Below are 6,412 nucleotides of genomic sequence, written 5' to 3' on the forward strand. Positions count from 1 at the left end.
GCGCTCGGTCTTTGCATTACCCTCCACATTTGTGCACAGACCACAATGCGAAATCTTCTACATTGTATGTTAAAAACTATTATATCAAATTCCTGTTACAATTTCTTTTTGTGTGTGCCTTGGTTTGGCACTGCTTATTCAGATATTGCAAAATAATATTCACATTTTATTTTTCCTGATCCTAACAGGACCCTGTTGTGGTTGTTTAATCCTTTTCCCTTTTTTTAAGTATATATATATATATATATATATAACTTTTCTAATTTTCATCATAATGAAAAATTTTATTTAGATAATTTGCAAGTCTTTTACCCATCTATAAGAAAGTTTGACAAGAATGTTTCGAAATATCGGATAAAAGAACGATGAAATTTTATGGTTTTCGGATTCTTTGAGTGCCGAAACGTAAAGGCCGTTAAAAACTAGAGATTGAAAATTTGGACGATTACGTAACATTCACAGGAATGAGAATGTAAAAAAGTGGACATCTCGGGCTCAATTTTTTGAATTTTTGAAAATAATGTATTAAATTATATTAATATATATTAAATTTAATATAAAATTTACAGCTTTTCATATTTTATAGTATATTAAATTGTTTTTCACCTGTTAACTAATTTTCAATGGTTTCACAATTAACATTTGTTTAAAGATTTTTTTCAGGTAATTCGTTAAATGGACTCATTTTTAGGTGTTATCAGTTCTTTAATCAATAATAACCGGGAAATTACATACTAAAATAATTGTACAATTATTTAAATAATGCGTATTTAAAAAGTATATATTTAGCTTAAAACGAGCCGGTGCCCTACCGAAAAGAATCTTTGAATATATACTTAAAATTCTTTAGGTCAAAAAAGCTCAGACAAATTCTCCGCAGGCACTCAGGTAGATATTTTTAAAGGTCCAGGAAGCTCGTTTAAATGGTCTGAAGGCTTTAAAATATCCTTTCCGAAATTGAAATAAGAATACAATCATAAATAACAAGCAGAGAGGCTATCTCAATAGAGTAGCCGACACTCAAGGGTCCTTTGTTAAGCTTTCGGATTAAAATTTAGAATTAGATTTTTTTTAATTTCATATAGTTAACAGCCTAAAACATAATAATTCGGAATCTACGGGTTTCGATGACTTCAGATATCTAACTTTTTTTTTAATGCTTAAAATTGGAATTAATAGAACGAAGGATCAACCCTTGCCTGATATCAACTTATTTAACATAACTTTACCCAACAGAACCTGACCTCACATAACTCGAATTAACAGAAATTTATTGAACTACACGTAAAGCTCTGGAAGCAAATTTTCCCAGTAGCAAATGTGTGCTACATCGAATGGGTCAACTCGAGCCTAACCTAGAAATAAATCTAACCTAGCCTAACCTAAAAAAAACTGACGTAACCTAACCTAACTTCACGTAACACGGATAAACTCATTATGTCGTCCTGTTGTGTTTGCGGTACCGTTTCGTTCAGCTTCGGCTTAAACTACATAGAGGTTTAACCTATCCTAACCTAACAAAACCTGACCTAACATAACCTAGCCGAATGAAATTCAACCACACGTGTAGCTATGTAAGCGTACGGTTCTCAGTCTTAAATGTGTGCTATATTTAATAGGTTAACACGATCTTAACCTACAAATGAATCTAACTTAACAAAACCTAACGAAATTTTGCTTAACGCAACACAACTTAAGTGTTCCCGTTGTACCCTACCGAAAGAAATCTCTGAGTTTTCTTGAGCGAAATAGCCTGGCCAATTTGAGTCTATAAACAAAGTCGATTTGAAACAAAATAGTCTCGGAGATAGTTTGAGAAATTTGGGTCCTTTTCAAGATCCTTTTAGTGGTCCTTTTAAGAGTAGTGCGACGGTAATATAATGTTCCTTTCGTATTCGTCACGTACCGGATGGGCAGAGTTATTTACAGTAGTTGGTCGTGGCTAATCCGCTCTCCCTTTTTAAATTTCTCTTCAAATTATTAACACTTTTTTTTAATTGATGAATTTTCTCATACTTATTTATAATTATAACTTACATACTGATATACAATTTTCTAGTTGAATTAAAAAATGTTGTCTTTTTTGGCGTATCTCATTCCGTTTACGATAAACGTTCTATTAATTCCAATTTTAAGCATTAAAAAAAAGTTAGATATCTGATATCATCGAAACCCATAGATTCCGAATTATTATGTTTTAGGCTGTTAGTTATGAAATTAAAAAAAATCTACTTCTAAATTTTAATCCGAAAGCTTAACAAAGGACCCTTGAGTGTCGGCTACTCTATTGAGATAGCCTCTCGGCTGGTTATTTATGATCGTATTCTTATTTCAATTTCGGAAAGGATATTTTAAAGCCTTCAGACCATTTAAACGAGCTTCCTGGACCTTTAAAAATATCTACCTGAGTGCCTACGGAAAATTTCTTTGAGATTCTTTGACCTAAAGAATGTTTAGTATATGCTCAAAGATTCTTTTCGGTAGGGTACGTAATTAATTGGTAATAAAATCTGTTGTCTTACTTATTGAATAAAATATGGGAATCAAACGCTTTTGACTAACTGCAACGTAAATTGCAACGATGAATCTGAAATTCAAATCATGAGAGGTAAGAAGCGGCGAATTCTTCTTATAAGCTGGGTGTTCAGCGACCTTGAAAATTTCGTCTCCGCTACTATAGACAAAGATGCTATAGAATGTTAAAGTATACATTTTTTGTGATATTTGACTTAGAAATTATAAAAATTATTAGCTGAAATCTTCAATATTAACTCAGCTTCAGAATATACCTTTTTATTCTAGACGTCGACAGTGTGCACGTGCCAGGATTTTACGTCATTTCCGTATTTTTCGAACAGTTTTGTGTCGAAATATATGGAAAATATTGTAAATAAAAATAACAACGAAAAATAAATGTGTAAATAATTCAGAGTTCAAAGACAACAAATTTTTAAGTATATTCAGGAAAAAATGCGAAAAGTGTGGCGAGCAAGCCCATTATTTTCATTTGTTGACATATCTGTCGTCTTCAAAAAAATGTTTAAAAATCGGGAATGAATCACGGAAGATGTTGTTCCAGGAGCGAAATTAGTGCACAAATGGGTGGAAGAGCGCAGTGTTAAACAGCTTAAACGATGGATAAAATATAGGAAACGATCTTTAAAAGAAAAAAAAAGTGATTCAGTAGAAAGGTTAGTTGAGGTTGAGTTTGGCAGGTATTAATATTTTCTTTCTTTGCTAACATTTGCTTACATATTAAATGAAGCATTTTTATCGGGGTTTCGAACCTCCTAAATTTTGTGATAAAAATAAAATCTATTTAATACTTTCACTTGAGAACTCAAAACAAAAAGTGAAGTAGAAAATATAATATTGTGTTATTTTATATTTGTATGAATATTAAATATTTACTCAAACAAAGTTCTGAACTGCAAATCTTTTATAAAAGAAAATATTTATACGTTTTTTTTCTTTTAATGGTGGTTTTTTACATTTAGGACATCGTTTCAGCTGCTTCATACTGTGCTCTTCTACTGATTCGTGCACTGATTTTGCACCTGGAACACCATCTTCCGTGAGTTTCGCCGAATTTTTAAGCATTTTTTAGAAGATGACATATGCCAACAGGTGCAAATAATGGCCTTGGTCGCCGCACTCTTTGCACTTTTTTCACCGTTTTTTTTTTAAATAGACTTAAAAATGTTCTACATTAAAAATCTCTGTTATTTAAAAATTAATTTTTTATTGTTGTTTTTATTAACAATATTTTCCATACATTTCGACACAAAACTGTTCGAAAAATACGGAAATGACGTAAAATTTCGGCACGTGCGCACTGCCGACGTCTAGAATAAAAAGGTCTATTAGAATGAGCCATTGCCATTTAACGTAATTTTCAAGATTCACCACTCGGTTTTTGAGTATACACCATATTACAAAACATTAATAAAGATTTCAAAATGTTTAAAAGATTTTAAAGGATTTTGAACATTTAACAAAGGCGTGTTTATCAGATTTTAAATATTTAATAACAATTTCATAAAGATTTATAAACTTTTAAAAGATGTAAAGGGTTTCAAGATTTTGAAAAGGTTACAGTTCACCAGATTTCAAAGATTTTTAAACATTTGGAAGATTTGAAAAGGTTTCAAAACACTTAAAAAGTTTTTTTTACTAATTATAGATTTCAAATAATTCAATGATTTCAACGAATAAAAACGATTTCGCAAACAAAGATTTTAGAAAAATTTCCCAAAGAAACCACGTCCCGAGAATTTTTCTGAACACATTCTAATATTGTGTTACACTGTTTTTAATTCTTAACTAATTATGTATATGAAATGCGCTGTGAATACTGGGGAACATAACCTTTTTCAGAATATGGTTATACGTATATTTTACGCACGTCTTCTGAGTCTCAAAGCCTTTGACCAATCAGCGCAAGATCTCGAGCGCGGGAGATTTGGAAACCGAATTAAAGTCGCCTATATAGTACTTTTTTCCATTACACAAATACAAGACGGCTTGCATTGTATGCTAGAGTTTATATAATTATATTGCCTATGACTACATAGTAAACTAAAATTATTTCTTGAAAAAAAAAGATCCTACTCCATCTTCACTCCATTGGGAAACGAACCACAAAACTTCTGATTGCCGGTCAGGTACTTTTCCAATTTAGCTATTAGAGGGATCAGAATAAGAACTCTTAATTTAAGAACATAACGCTAATTTTTAGCTAGGTGTTAATGGTACAAGTAATTATTAAATTTTTTAAAAAATTTATCTGCTATATCATCAGAGATTGTGCCTTACCGACAGTAGATCAACCCTCCAAACCATGAAGGCAGAAAATCTACACAATATCGATCAAGTTAAGAATATTCAATAACAGAAAATGCTTAACGTCTTAATAAGACTAGATGGAAAATAATATTTTTAAATTAAAATTATTTCTTGAAAAAAAAAATTTGAATATTATTTCCCATCTAGTCTTATTAAGACGTTAAGCATTTTCTGTTATTGAAGATTCTTAACTTGATCGATATTGTGTAGATTTTCTGCCTTCATGGTTTGGAGGGTTGATCTACTGTCGATAAGGTACAATCTCTGATGATATAGCAGATAAATTAAAAATTTTTTTTTAATAATTACATAGTAAACGTACTTACTGTATAAAATTTAAAGAACACTTCTAAAAAGAAAACTATTCTTTCTGTTGTTTATTTATTATTCGTTAATAATGCAAAACCAAAGAAAAGTAAACATTTTCAGAAAAAACAATAACTTCCTAGCAATTATCTAAGAGAAAATAATTACAAACATTAATAAACTGTTTGCACAAATATTTTTGCTTGTATATGCATTAATTATTATCTCACAAAGTGAAAATTTCCAAAAATTTGAAAATTTAAGAAAAAACCACAGCTATCTAGCATTATTATACACGATGATAGTTATAAACAATAAACATTGGTCTAAACAATTTATATAAACATCTAAAATATAAAATAATTGAACAGAAATTATAAAAAAAATTGAAACTAAAAAAATGTTCACCAATTTTCGTTTGGTTTACATCATGAAACCTGTTTTTTTTTTAAATCAAATTTTTAGCCATTTTGCCTTTGTAGCTTTTGAATACCAATAATATTTATATTTCCATAAAATATTAAATAAGTGCACAGGGCCGACTAAGATGGAGGTAAAAAAGGCTTACTACAGTAATTGGACCGCCACTTTAGGGACTACTTGTAAGACTATATAAGAGGAAGTGAAAAGCGGGAGCTAAGCGTCCCTTGTGACGATCCACGAATGATCGTTAATATTGCGTTTTTCAATAAGGGCGTTGTTTTCCAAACGTCAGCACATGTGAAACCTAACCCATTAAGAACTGTTTGAGAGCTGATATCTAATTTGTTGTCATCATTTTCGACTGGTGATTATCGTTGTAGTACACAACTGAACACTAAAAGAGGTCAGTGGTGGGGACGGCCGATATATATATCTAACTACATTTTCGACTATATCGAGGTGCTGCCCTCTTCAACTTTTCACCGTTTCTATGGCAACCGCGTCCTCCAAGCACGTCAGCGGGCGAGGTGGGGCCGGTGCGCACACCGAAAGTTGTTGAATTCCAAACCGAACGTGATTTTCTGTTTCTCGTTCTCGCGTGCGCCTTCGCCATCACTATAGCAATCTTTGCTATAGTTGAGTCGGTTGGCTGGCTCTGTACGGCCTGTACGCTAAAAATGTTATGAACACTGATTTACCTAATTATATTCAAATTAAAGAGAGACTAAAAATATTCTATTCATTATTATTTTAAATTTTCGAGACAATAAATAAATGTAAAAAAATTCTTTTCGTACTTTGGAATTTTAGTTAAATTTCTAAAATTATTTTTGAAGAC

Source organism: Belonocnema kinseyi, chromosome 3 (assembly GCF_010883055.1).
Source record: "Belonocnema kinseyi isolate 2016_QV_RU_SX_M_011 chromosome 3, B_treatae_v1, whole genome shotgun sequence".
Taxonomy (NCBI): Eukaryota; Metazoa; Arthropoda; class Insecta; order Hymenoptera; family Cynipidae; genus Belonocnema; species Belonocnema kinseyi.